Genomic DNA, 13,426 nt, shown 5'->3' on the forward strand with positions numbered 1-13,426 from the left:
CCTTAGAGGGTTCCATCGGGCAGTTTCAAAATACCTAAGCAGCAACCACATGCTAGGCTAAATTAAGGTATCAAGAAATTTACTCAAACCCCTTAAATCTAGTTTATTGCTGACATCTCAAATACAAAGGGACCAGGGGAAAAAGCAGAGGCATTATCTAGTGCTGCAGATGTTTGCCAATGCTCTCCCCACATTTTGACAATAATGATCACAATGACATAATAACTATAATAAGTTAACAATCAAATGGAGGTGGCTTTTTAAGAAAGGTTGGAAAGTTGTTTCAAACTCTGCAAGGTTGATATCATGGCAAAATGTCAAACTTTCCACTTGAACTTCTGTTTTTTTTTTTCAGGCACGAACACTTTGCTTCGGGGGAAATCTTGGCACTACAAGGGCTCAACCTCAGAACAAACTTCAAGTGCATACACCCTCTCTCTTTCCTGCCCAACTCTCAACTCTCACCTGGACTCATTAAGATACAGAACTCCAGGTCCAGCCAGACTGAAAAATCAGCTCTTCCCAGCCAACAGCCTAAGCCTGGATTTCCATGGAGGCATGTGGCTCTCTTTACAGACTGCAGAGTTACATGGTAAAAATAGAAACCTCAGCGTCACATGTATATGCAAATTCGCCAACCAAACTCAGGGCTGAAAATAGTTATTTACTATTTGGCTTGCATATTGGCCCAGAAAACCTTCTATACCTATTTCATGCTCATTTAAATTCTTTAAGAGTTCCTGACCTATTTAAATTCCTTGAGGGATGCCTGGCTTCACATGGGCATTTGTCTGCTTCTCTCCCCAGCAGCTTTTAAAAAAAAATACTGCCTGTCATAGCAGATTGGACTTTGGGGAAATATATTGGCGCCACTTTCTTAAGGTCCCTTCTGGGCACTGTTTAGCCACGAGTGGCCTTGGACCCTGACTCAGGGCTTCCTTCTAAAGATCTCCGTTAGGTACAGGAGAGGAGGGTGCCTAAACTGCACACCTGGAAATCTTGGAGAGCAGTTTTTCTGAGAGTTTGGTCCTTGGGTGCCCACAGCAGAATCCCCGGGGTGTGGGGAGTCGGGGGAGGCTTGTAAGACAAAATGCAAGCTCTTGGCTCCTCTTAGCACCGCTGAATCCTAATTTCTTGGCATAGGACTCTGTGCATTGCTTTCCCAAGGAGGTCACCGGAGTGACTCTGATGGCCCCCCAGTGTTGAGGATCCATTGCTAAGAAACCACCCGTAAGTCCTGAAAATGTGCTACTAGAGAGCTGGAGTGTGCTGCAGCCTGGGCAAGGCCACAGGGCACTGTGGGACTCAGCACCGTGTGAGGGCACAGACATCCTGCAGGAAAGTGGCATGGGAGCACAGGTGACCTTCCAAAAGTCACCAACACACACTGATGTCTGCACCAGCATTCCTTCCAGGAGCAGTTCTGATGCTCACAGAATGAGCCCCTGTTCTTAACTGTAATGTGGCAAATGATTTTCACTGCATAACTGGCTGAGAAACAGGGGCACCTTCTCTCCCCCCCCCATATTTAGGGGGCAATAGCTTGGTAGGAGTTCGGGGTTCTAAAGCTCAACTGGTGCATTCAAATCCTGGCTCTACCACCCACCAGCCACTTCAGTTTGTCAACTCTATAGAGCTGCAGTCCCCAAACCCCAGGCCATGGACTGGCAGTGGTCTGTGACCTGTTAGGAAGCAGGCTGCACAGCAGGAGGTGAGCGGCGGGTGAGTGAGCAAAGCTTCATCTGTATGTACAGCTGCTCCCCATCGCTCACATCACCGCGTAAGCTCCGCCTCCTGTCAGATCAGCAGCTGCGTTAGATTCTCATAGGAGCGCGAACCCTATTGTAAACTGCACATGTGAGGGATGTAGGTTGCAGCTCCTTACGAGAATCTAATTTAGCCTGATGATCTGAGGTGGAGCTCAGGTGGTGATGCTAGCGCTGAGTAGTAGCTGCAAATACACATTATTACTAGCAGGGAGGTTTGACTGCACAATAAATGTAATGTGCTTGAATCGTCCCAAAAGTCATCCCCAGCTCCCACAGTCCATGGAAAAATTGTCTCCCAGGAAAACGATCCCTGGTGCCAAAAACATTGAGGACTGCTGCTATAGAGGAAATACTAAACAGTTCCTACCCAATAAAGCTATGGGGAAATTCAAATGAGAACAATACTGCAAAAGCACCTGGGTGATACTAGCTGAATATCAAGCCCTTAACCCTTTGCACTCGCTTTTTTCTCATTATCCACTCAACATTATCCCACACTCGACATCCGAGTGCAAAGGATTAATAAACAGTAGCTGTTTTTTAAATACTTCTTAAAAATATTTTTTAATCTCTTGGGTTTTACAGCATTCCAAACACCTGCCTGAAAGTTTATTCACATGAACAAGCAAGCTTGGTTTAGAAAACAAAGCGTTAATGAAAAGTGAAGGTTAGAGGAACTGCAAAACCTTCTCTGAGAAGTCCTTTTGCCTATCTTCTGCTAGAGAAGGAAGCTGACATTACCCAATTTTGAAAAGACATCCCCATCTCCAAAAAGCAGAAACTTCAAAGCATAAATTCACTGTCAGCTACTTAGTAGGTCCTTGATACATTTGGCAATACTCTTTCTCATCTCAACTCAGATATATTTGCCAAACCACTATCCTTGCAAGCACATACACACACATGTATGTATACACTCGAACAATACTTCTTACACTCAAACACATCCACGTACACCACCTGTATGGGTTGAGACACAGCTACCGAAATATCTTCCTAGGCAGGCACCCTGGTGCCCTGTGTAGACACACAACTTGCTCTTAGCTACTCACAGACACACTGCCACGCATGCTCACCAGGTGAGACAGCCCATACCCAGGTAGATGCCCACATGCATGCTCTGTTATCCCACGGTTCTCTCCACAAGCTCCCACGAAAACCCACAGCACAGACTTCTTTCTATTCATTTGCACAAACACTGTCCTAGAGACACAACTGCACACATACACTCCTCACTGCTCCTTCTCACACACGGATGCATCGATGAGTCCTAGCAGGATGTCACAGACCTCTCTAGCAAAGGAAAAAAAACCAACCAAAACTTCGGAAACCCATTAAGAATCGAAGCCAGAAGTGAACGTCCCCTTTGAGTTGCATCAGCAGGCTGCTGGATATGGGAGCAGGGGGCATGAACACAAATGAACATTCCAGAAACTGCTTTGTTGTCCTCCGCATACGCTGCCTTCCGTTTGTTTTTTCGGTTTTTTTTTTTTTTTTTTCCTTCAGCAACAACAGAAATCTGTGAAATGACTGAGGGTGGTTAATTAAGCATTGCGGCCCATATTCCACTGCAGTTTCAATTGGATATGGTGTTCCCTTTCACTTCCTGTTATGCAGGATCGCGGCGGGCTGTTAGACACCTGCCACGTTCCCAGCCCAGCTGCTGCTCTGCCAGGGGGCAGGGAGGAAGCACTCCGGGGCCCTTGGCCTCGAGAGAGAGTCTCATTCTGCAGAGCAGCCCCTTCCCCGTGAGGCCGGGGTGCGGTGGGGGTGCTGGGGGTGGGGCGGGCACAGCTGATGTGAGTCCACACTGGAGGCCCGAGGACCCGCAGCTGGCGGCGAAGACCTCGTTCTGTTGTGAACGAGGTCTGTGTAACAGGAGGCCAACTGTTTCCCCTCAAACCCAGAGTCCTGCCATGACCTACGTGTAATTAAATCTGGTGTGCCTGTGCAGGCCACAATCAGACGTTACACTTTGGTTTGCCTGGATACCTTGATATCAGGGATAGGACTGTCTGCACAACCGTTTCATTGGCGCATGCATTCATTCATTCATGACCTTGTGAAAATCTAAAACCTGGCCTCTCTGTGCTCAGCAGTCACCAAACAAAAAGAGAAGGCACAGTTTTTATCTTAGTGATACTAATTCATCCTCCTCATCACAGAGTACCCACATTTATTGAAAACCCATTATATGCCGGACAACATGCCAATGAGCTCCAGCCATTTTGTTTAAGGAAACCACTCCTTAGTTCACTGGGAAGATTTTACACTGCTTTTAATTATCCATTTTTTTTTTTTAGCAGAAATCAGAAGGGCAGAGGGAAGGGGAGGGGGAATTAAGGGAAACTCCCTCAAGAAGGTAATGACAGAGACGGGTTAAACATGGTCACAAGTCCTTTGACTCTTCTGCCACCAAGAGGTGGGGTCTGGCTGCCCTGCCCTTGAGCTGGGGCCAGTCTGCTTTAACTAATAACAGTGCATGTTGGGAGTGGAACCAGGGCCAGTTCTGAGATTTCAAGGCAGTTCATGTTTCCTTCCTCATGGGGATACTTAGTTGTCACATACCCAGTCTGCCACGTAGGCACCCCTGAGGCTGCCACGCTGGGAGGAAGCCCAAGCCGCCACCTGGAGAGACTGAGATGAGAAAGCAAGTCACCACAACCGCCACCCCTTGGAGTCATCACAGCTTAGCCCCAACCATCACGGAGCACAGCGGCATCATCCTTGCTGTACACTGTTTGAGTCCCTGATCCATGGAATTTCGAGACTTAATAATACTAAATTATTTTAAACCATTTAATTTTGAAGAGGGTTTTGTTATATATAAATAGGAGAACCAAGAGAACCTGTGGAACCTCACAGGTGAGTGAATTAGGTAAAGGTGAGGGAAGGAAAGAAGGACATTCCAGCTAGGAGACAATGAATAATTCTTTTTTAATAGAGAAAGAGAGGAAAGATACATCCTTACACCTCCAAGTGGTTTGGTCTTACTGAAGTGGGAGGCATAAAAAGCCCTTGCAGAGACCTGTATTCCAGGCTCAAAAAGTTTCACTCTGTTCTGAAGATTGTAGGGAAATTCCACAGGAATTTCAAGCAGAGAGTGGCAAGGTGTGCCTGTGTTACGGCAATGTGCACAGCTAGATGCTACAGCTCTTGACCAGAGAAAGAACCGGGCAGCACCAAAGAGTCGGAAAGCAGTCTTTACTCCTCCAATAGGCTCAGCCGACTTCTGAGCCCCTCTTCCTTATGCGCCTCCTGTTTTTATACCCTTGGTAGGACTCAAAAAGCATCCAATCAGCAATAAGCTTTGACATCCAATCAGCAACAAGCCTTAACATCCAATCCACAACAAGCTTTGACATCCAATCAGCAACAAGCTTTAACATCCAATCCACAACAAGCTTTGACATCCAATCAGCAACGAGCTTTAACATCCAATCCACAACAAGCTTTGACATCCAATCAGCAACAAGCTTTAACATCCAATCCACAATAAGCTTTGACATCCAATCAGCAACAGTGGGATTCAGAAAGTATCCAATCAAGATCTCCCAGCCACCTTGGCCGGAGGATGGGAGCAGGCAGCCGAGCACCAAGTAGCGGGCTGGACAGCGGGCGTGGACACGTGAGGCCCGGCCCTAGCAACGTGCACCTGCTGCCGCCTCCAGCCGGCCCCACACAGCAGTGGCCCACGGGGATGCAGAGCTGCGGGGAGGCGGCGAGTGGCCGTGTCCTGGCGCCAGACGGTTTTCCCTGTCACCTGGTATCTGAAACTTCTCACTCTGGCAGCAGAGTGGCAGGGTGTAGGAAGCCCAGAGAGGAGGTGGTGGAAGAAGATGGGGCCAGGAGAGCAGTGGCCCGGGAGGAGATGTGAGAAATCTCTTTGAGGTTTAATTGGTGGATACAGGAGAAAGCTCGGATGAGGTATTGGGAGAAAGATGGAATTGTGGCGATGACATCCAGGTGTCTCACTTGGGGGACTGCTTGGCTGCCCACTGTGAGAGATAAGGCAGAAGCAGGAGGTTTGCAGAGTTGGCAGGAGATGTAAAGAGTAACTGATTAACCTGAAGAACATTGTCTAGAGCATTCCGGCACCTGTGAGTAAGACAAGGGGGCAGATGAGTGTGTGATGGCTGTGACCATCAGACAAGCCCCTACACTATGGATGCATGATTTTCATAACAGCTTTTCAAGGTAGCCTGAATGGGGTACTTGGTACCCATTTCAGGGATGTGAAAACAGGCTTAGAGAAGGCCAGTCATTCTTCCACCTCATGAAAAAACAGAGGTAGGTCCGGACTCCAAGTGCTCACAGTCCAAAGTTTTGCTCTCTTAGGCAGGCTGCCCCCTCATGGATAAATAAGAGGCAGAATCATTTGCTTCCATGTCTTAAAATGCCAAGTCTGAGACCCCATGGGAAGGAAAGGTACTTCTAATCAGAAAAAAGATATGTTGTCTCCGGGGCAGCTTAGCACAGAGGGCAGAGTGTGCCTGCAAGACCCAGCTCTTATCTGATGACAGATACGGGCCACCTTTACATATTAATTTCCCTTAAATCATTAGGGCTCAGTAGTACGATTATCTTTCTCCAGGACAAGTTACATGGGTCATTGAGCCAGTGATCGAGATGGAGAAACCTTTTCTTTCTGAGTACTCTTTGGGTTAAGATAGGCAACATGGGTCTGAGGGGGTAGAATCGTCTTTTTATAGAGCGTTTACCAAGGGAAAGCGGAGTGTTAAGACGGTGCAGCTGACTACAGAGCCTGCGCACTTAACCACTATGCCATGTGCGTGCAATTTCTCTAGAGTACGACAAAGGAATTCTCAGCACAGGATTTGGGTTGGAGGGTTGGCCACGTGTAGCAGACCATCCGGTTGGTCTTATACACGAAACAGGTATGTTTGGAGGCACGATGTGATATTTCTGTTCCATGCAACAGCTTCCAAAGGGGCCTCCTTCCTTCCTTCTGTAGGGATCTAGAATACTGTCCAATTCCTGGGACTAAATGTTTCTCAAATTATTGACCTTTTAATCAACTGCCTTAGAATTGCTGAATCTGGTTCTCCATGAGAGGGCTGTTAAAAATACAGACTCCCAGTCCCTCCCCTGAAAATGGCTTAAACCAGACTTCCTGTGGGTGGGGTTTGGGAATTCGAATTTTACAGGTTTCCTCAGAGATGCGATGTTTATGCACAACAGCAGTCGAGGACTACTGGGAAGAACTACTAACTGCCCATTATACATTCTCGAGGGTTGTCAAGTCTGTGCAGAGATTGCTTTTTTCCACAGGTTCCTCCTGACCCATCACAAGTAACAGGGGCCCAGCTGAGGGACGCACCTGCATCTAGGAAATGGGGCAGCTGAATGCTTGTCTGCTCAGAGACCTCTTCCCCGCCTGCACGCCTGTGCTCTGCAGGGCAGGGAACTGACCACTGTGAACGACACTTCCCACCACCCCCACATTCCCTGCCAACTGGCTTCCTGGTAGGTTTGGACAATGGGAAGTGCCGGTGGGAGATTGGGGGGTGAGAGGAAGGAGGGAGAAGCTAGGGGACCTCTCCCCTCCCTTTCAGGCGTCACACACCCCGTTGGTTCCAGCTTCCACGGTACAGCCTGCCAGTCACGGGCCGCGTCCCCTCTGCCGGGGGCTGCTGCTCTGGGCCCCGGTTCCAAAACAGGACACTCCCGGGGTGGCTGGTAGTGACTTCCTGCATTTGCTAGTCTCTGAGCAGCCTTACCTTTTCCTTTTTTTTTTTTTTTTTCCTAGTAACTCTCCTAACACCTTTGTAACTAATTTCTTATGTTAGGTTTCCTCCTCTAGAACCTACCTGGAGATGAGTTCTGTTTCCTGGCCTGTACTCTGACCCAGCAGGAAGGAATCAGCCAAAGTCATGTCGTGTGAATGACTAGCTAACCATGTGTTCTTGTGTGCCTCTCGTGGGCCAGGCACGGTGCTGAGAGCTCTATATACATGATTTGTTTATTCAAAAGAATATGTTGATGCCAGGCGCTGGGCTGGATGCACCTCTTTCTGTGCCAGAGTAGAATATCTCACTGGCTTCTCAATGGAAAGAGAGAGAGAGAGAGAGAGACATACAGACAGGTTTTGTTTCTATCTGAGAACATGATCGGACAATTTCAGTCCTGTGTCCTCCACGGCTGGTAGGTCACTGCCTGGATGGGGCCCAGTGGAGAGATTCTCCCCACAGATTTTCTGTAATAAGGTAAGATACAGAGATTGTGCAAGAAGTAGTGGCCCCCAGGGTAATTGAGATTCCACTGCAATCTACCTGGGAATCTACAGAACCTTCTGCACGAGTGTTCTTAGGTAATTCTGAACGGGCTTGAAGTCAGGGACTAAGCAACAGCTCAGCTCCTTCAGAGATAATGTCAGGGTCACGCTGTGGACGCCCAGGGCTCCTGAGTCACGCCATCATTCGCATGAACTGTTCTCGACATCCCTCCTCGTAGAGGCTTGTAAACGTGTCCCTTTTCCTTGGGAAAATAATAGAAACAGGGAACTGTGACAGTCACTGCCTTTAGAGATACTGTCTGGAAAAGACTGTTCCTTTGATCAATGGAGCTTGTTTGTAATTCCTCTAGTGTAGGACAAGCTCTTTGCTATATTTGATCGAGAGTGAGCATGTACTACCTCAGGACAACCACTTTCTCCAACTGAAAGGCGGGAAGTTGGCTCAGGGGCTCCCCGGTCCATGCCACTGATAGAATTTGAAGCTGTCTAGGAATGAATCGTTACCTGGGAAATATTTAGGTAGGTGCAATGTTACCAAGAAGCGGTGTGTTATTTGGTCCCTGACCCAATGCTCTTAGGTAAATAATCTTAATGGTTTACAGAGGAAATTAGTCCCAGAGAGCTTAAGGAACTCTCCACTATCATGCAAGATTAGTGGTAAAAGGAGGAGGGTAACACAGGTGTATCCAGCTCCAAAGTCTACGCGTGTTGCATGGGAAGCCGGCTGTCTATCAGCACCGAGCAACCCCGACCTAGTCGGGGACTAACCCACATGCAAACTACAAGGCACCGTATCAATCCAGTTTTAAAAATCAACTGGCATTCCAGATAGGGACCAAAGGATGAAGGCGGCGAATCTCTCACTTTTCCATCAGTTGCCACAGTTCTGCAAAGATCCCCTCAAAAAAGAACCTACTCCCCACACAGCATGTTGGGATAGTACGGTTAGAATAAGAAGGCTGCTATAAGCTCATGCAGCAAAAGTAATTCTCTCTAAAAATACATTTTTGGGAGAGAGAGGGTGTCTTTATGAGTAAGAAAAATCAAATCCATGGGCTAGATATTTGAAGCTACTCAAGTCCTCCAAAGCTTCAGCCCACACACCTGGCTGTGTTTTCAATGAAAGCCTTTTGAAGCTATTTACACACCAGGGGACCAAGTCTAATGTAAATGGGCCCTAAAATACATTCTTTTCTGGGAAAGTGTCATAAAGCAGGGTCTCCCATTGGGTGGTGGCAGAGCCCCTTGACTGGGGGCCTCCTGTGTGGCAGGCACTACACTCCACAAGCCCTTTTCCTTCTTTTAATTCTCCCAACACCTCCCTAGGTGGGGGCTGTTGGCATCCCCATTTCACAGATGAGAAACTGAAGCCACATTTCTTGCCCGAGGCCTTTAGGAAACCAAACCAGCAGTGTTTGCATTTTGCTGTCCTGCTCTTTGCCCAGTGGCCTTTCTAGAGTCAGCACCTCACCTCCCATGGTCTGTATGTTAGACCTTCCTTAAGATAGCCATGGTTAGAGGACCCACCCATCCCCCTCCACAGGCTGAATCAGGCCCTCCAAGGAGGCTGATGACTGTGGAATGACAAAAGTTCTAGAGCTGATTCCCACATTGTCTAACTTGATCTTTCTTAGCCTCTTCTGTAAAATGGGGTAATAGTTAAGTTCTTCCTCATCACATCACTGTGGGATTGAATAAGTTATTATGTGTAAAGTAAGAACCTAATAAAGAGAGTTCCTTTTACAAATCTGATGAGGAAGGCAAGAGTCCAAGGAAGTGGGGAAAGCTTAAAAAGTCTAGTACAGGTTGGAGGGATAAATATATTGAAAAATCAGCTCTATAAATGGGCATTTCAGCAGATTCCCACTTTTTCAGAGTATTTACTCTGTTTTGAAGGCTCGGGTTTTTTGGTTTTTTTTTACTTCCCCGGATCTTTAAGACCCTATTAGGGCCTTGGTCTGGTTCTTCACCTGCTCCAGGGTTAAGGGAAGCAGAAACCTCAGGCCTCAGGGATGGCCCTACCCAGCAAACACTCAGATCAACGGGAAACACGCTGTCCGCTAGGGCTCCGGGTCCACCTAGCATTTCCTCTTGCGGGTCAAGGCCACCGAGAAGGCTCCGTTTTCCCTCCGGTGTTTTTCTGAGCTTGTAGTTCATCTGCTGTCAGTACCTCGGGGAGTAGACTCTTCTCTGCGCCTGCATACAACTCTGCTTTTTTTGGGAAAAGCAAAAGCCCTCTGCGGGACAGATGAGCTCCTCGGTGGTAGGGAGCATGCCCTCTGCACGGTTGTCTTTGCTGCTCTGTCGTGACACCCTCTATGTCTGGCGCAGGGCTCTGCTTTTAACAGTCACTTCTCTTTTCCGGGATAACTGTGAGTGGGGATGCGGACTGGGTCACGCCAGCGCTCGTGCCATGAAGTCCGTGACACGATGGAGTCCTGCTCCATTGCTTACCGCGAGTCCATCGTCATCGCCTAGGGAACCAAAGGGACCCGGGGAAGATTCGCGGGCGAGGCTTTTCTCAGCTATGACTCTTGACAGCACTGAACGCGATGCGGAATTCTCCACCCAAAGAAGATAGCGGCGTGGCGGCAAAAGCTTTCATTGCAGAATGGATTCAGCATTGGCTGAGTGCCTGCTCACGTGCAGGGTGTGGCGTTGGGAAAACAGGGATGATGAAGGCACGGCTCATGCCTTGGAGGATAAGACAGACAGAAAGTCAGACAGTGAATGAGGAGGTAGAGCCCCACGTTGACCGCACTTGGTAGCTGTGGCTCTTTGGGCAAACTGCTGAACGGCTCGGAACCTCAGTCTCCCTGCCTGTAAATTGGGAGGACAATGAGCCCCCCCTTAGACAGTCTGCTGAGGCTCCAGTGCAATCCTGCAGAAGAGTACTTGGGACAGTACGTGGTACATAGCACTCAATAAACATTATCATTACCGTCCTTCACATTCTTACTGCCATAGAGTGGTTTCAGTGCTATCACAGGTACAAAGTTGAGTTCTACAGAAACTCGGGGTTGTGTGCCCGTGGCTGCTTCTCTTTTCGAAGGAAAGTTGGGGAGAGCACGCGTGCCTCACCCTCTGATTTCCTTTCCCACACAGGGTTCTTGAGTAGAGCTGCACACCACGTCACCTGGGGAGCCCCGCCCGATTAAATCCCAACCTCTTGGACAGAGCCCACCAGTTAATAGTTTTTAAAAAAACCTTCACAGGTGATTCTACCGTGTGGCTGGGGTCATATAATTTGCAGGGTCTGCAGCAGACTGAAATTGCAGGGCCACTTGTTCAAAACGGGTAAGAATTTCAAGGCAATGGCAGCGGAGCATTAAACCAAGGGCTAGGTACCCCTGCAAGGTGGCACGCTGACGGAAGTGGTTCAGGCCTGTGTTCCCATAACATTCCAGCCTCCCTCTGCCCATGGAGACTCTGGTCCCCGAGAAAGGAGAAATGGCAACTCTGGTTGATACATCTGGGGAAAGGAGAAGCCCTCTTGGTTCTGGGGGAAGTATGCACGTTCGCTCTACTTCTCTCTGCCCTGAGTTTTACAGAGGTAGCTTCTGTTTGCAAGGCCCGAGTAGTCTAGCACTTTCTTCCAGGGGAGTTACATATGTCTAATACTGAAATGCAGGCTCTGTGAGCTCCCCTGGGTGATCTGAGGAATATGAGAACCGAGAATTTCCTTCGACAGCTAGCTAGCTCCAACAGGAGAGGGTAAGAGGAGGGTGGTCCCCGGCTGAAGTCTGAAGGGTGCCGATGACTGACCTCCTCTCCCACCCCGGTTAGGAAGCAGCGGACAAAAATGTGGGGCAGCAGTCGCCAAGCGGAGCCGGCACACCAACACCCGGGAGAGCTCTCCCATCCAGGGAAAGAGAAAGTGCGAAGGCCGTGAGGGTGAGCGGAGCTGGGTGTGATAACAGGGAGAGGAAGGTCGTGGGGGCTGGACTTGGGTGAAGACAGGGCAGAGGGGGTGTAATGGACATCGGTGCACACACCTGGCAGGGCTAGGAGCTTTGGAGGGATTCAAGGGGTCCCCCTCCTCCCCTGAGGGGCTGTACACCAGGGAGCAAATGGAAATTGTCCCATCACCCAGCAATTTCCTGCTTCCGGCTCAGGTATAGTCAGAGAGGGGCCAGGGCCAGGGGTGGGAAGGCAGGTGTGTTGGGGGGAATGGTGTGGTAGGCTGAGTCCCCAGGCCCCCAAGCTCCCAGGCCCCGCCCACCAACCCTGGCCCCTTGCACAGTGACAGAGCAGTGGCCCCTTCTAGGACATCCTTCCTGGGGCAGCCCGTGGCCCTAACTGGCGTCCGGGCCTCAGCCACAGTGAGTCCGAGTCCTGCTGCTAAGTTGAGAATGACGAGCAAATATTTGACTTTTTCCTCCCTTTTCTCTCTCCTCCCCTCCCTGTCATTTTACACAGCCTTGTGTTTAGACTGGATGCTGGTTAATGGGCGACCTTTGCCCTTTGGCTAAAAGCTGTGACCAGGAAATCCCACCTCCCATTAATGAGGGTTTTGTTCAGGATCCCAGGAGCACCCGGCACACAGCTTCTGCTCTGCAAATGCATTGTCCGCCTGGCTTAGGAAAAGAAAAAGGAAAAGAAAAACAAACAAAGAAGAAGAAAAAAAAAGAAAAAAAAACCCCTACCACTGTTCAATTGAAACAGCAAAGTCCAGGCCCTAAGTAGGTTTCTGTCTCTATTAAGACAACAAAAGGTCCTAAATGCCAGGCTGGGCACACAGAGTAGGGACAAGGGGGCGGCCCAGGAAGGGGGAGTCTCAGAGGAGAGGGAAACTTGATTAACTGGTATGTTCTTCAGTTATCTCCTGTGTGTCGGCTTCCACCCTTCAACAAGTTTTTTGTTGCCCTGAGCATTTCAGACTTAAAAGGTGAGGTCCTGGGAGGTGCCAATTTGAGACCATGTCCTGCACGGGACAGTGCGACCCCTAGGCTCCTTGACCTTGGTTGTTCTTCTGCCATGCTCCATGCGAATGCCCAGGCCTTCTGATCATGTGGCCAAACTTGCTTGCTTTCTTATTTTCTCTCTTCTTTGGTACGCTGAATATGACTTTTTAAAGGCTTTATCCTTTTGTTTTACACTAAAACTGCTCTGGCCCAGAGCCAGCTCTTTCACCCTTAAAATTCTAACCCCTGGGAACCAGGGTTTTCTGACCATCACCTACCGGATGTGGATTGTCCATCTCTTACGGCTTCCTTGAGAGCATCAGTGTCGTCCAGGGCAGGGACTGTGGCTTATACGTGATCCCACCTGCCTCCTCTTCCTCAGCACCCAGGAGAGCTCATGGCTTGAAGCACATGCTCCAAAAATGTTCGATCATGGGAGGTTCAACTATTAATAAATGCTTGCTATTATCTGTATTGTATTAAACATCATGGCTAAT

The 13,426-nt window shown here is 48.9% G+C and overlaps 1 long non-coding RNA gene across 1 annotated transcript; it reads left to right on the forward strand.

Moving 5' to 3' along the window:
- The first annotated feature begins 5,448 nt into the window (after nt 1-5,448).
- On the forward strand, nt 5,449-11,593 carry LOC142862623 (uncharacterized). The gene is made up of 3 exons (XR_012913708.1): nt 5,449-5,535; nt 7,062-7,256; nt 11,131-11,593. It is a non-coding gene; the product is annotated as an uncharacterized LOC142862623 (long non-coding RNA).
- Nucleotides 11,594-13,426: the final 1,833 nt, after the last annotated feature.

Source organism: Microcebus murinus, chromosome 20 (genome assembly GCF_040939455.1).
Source record: "Microcebus murinus isolate Inina chromosome 20, M.murinus_Inina_mat1.0, whole genome shotgun sequence".
Lineage (NCBI taxonomy): Eukaryota > Metazoa > Chordata > Mammalia > Primates > Cheirogaleidae > Microcebus > Microcebus murinus.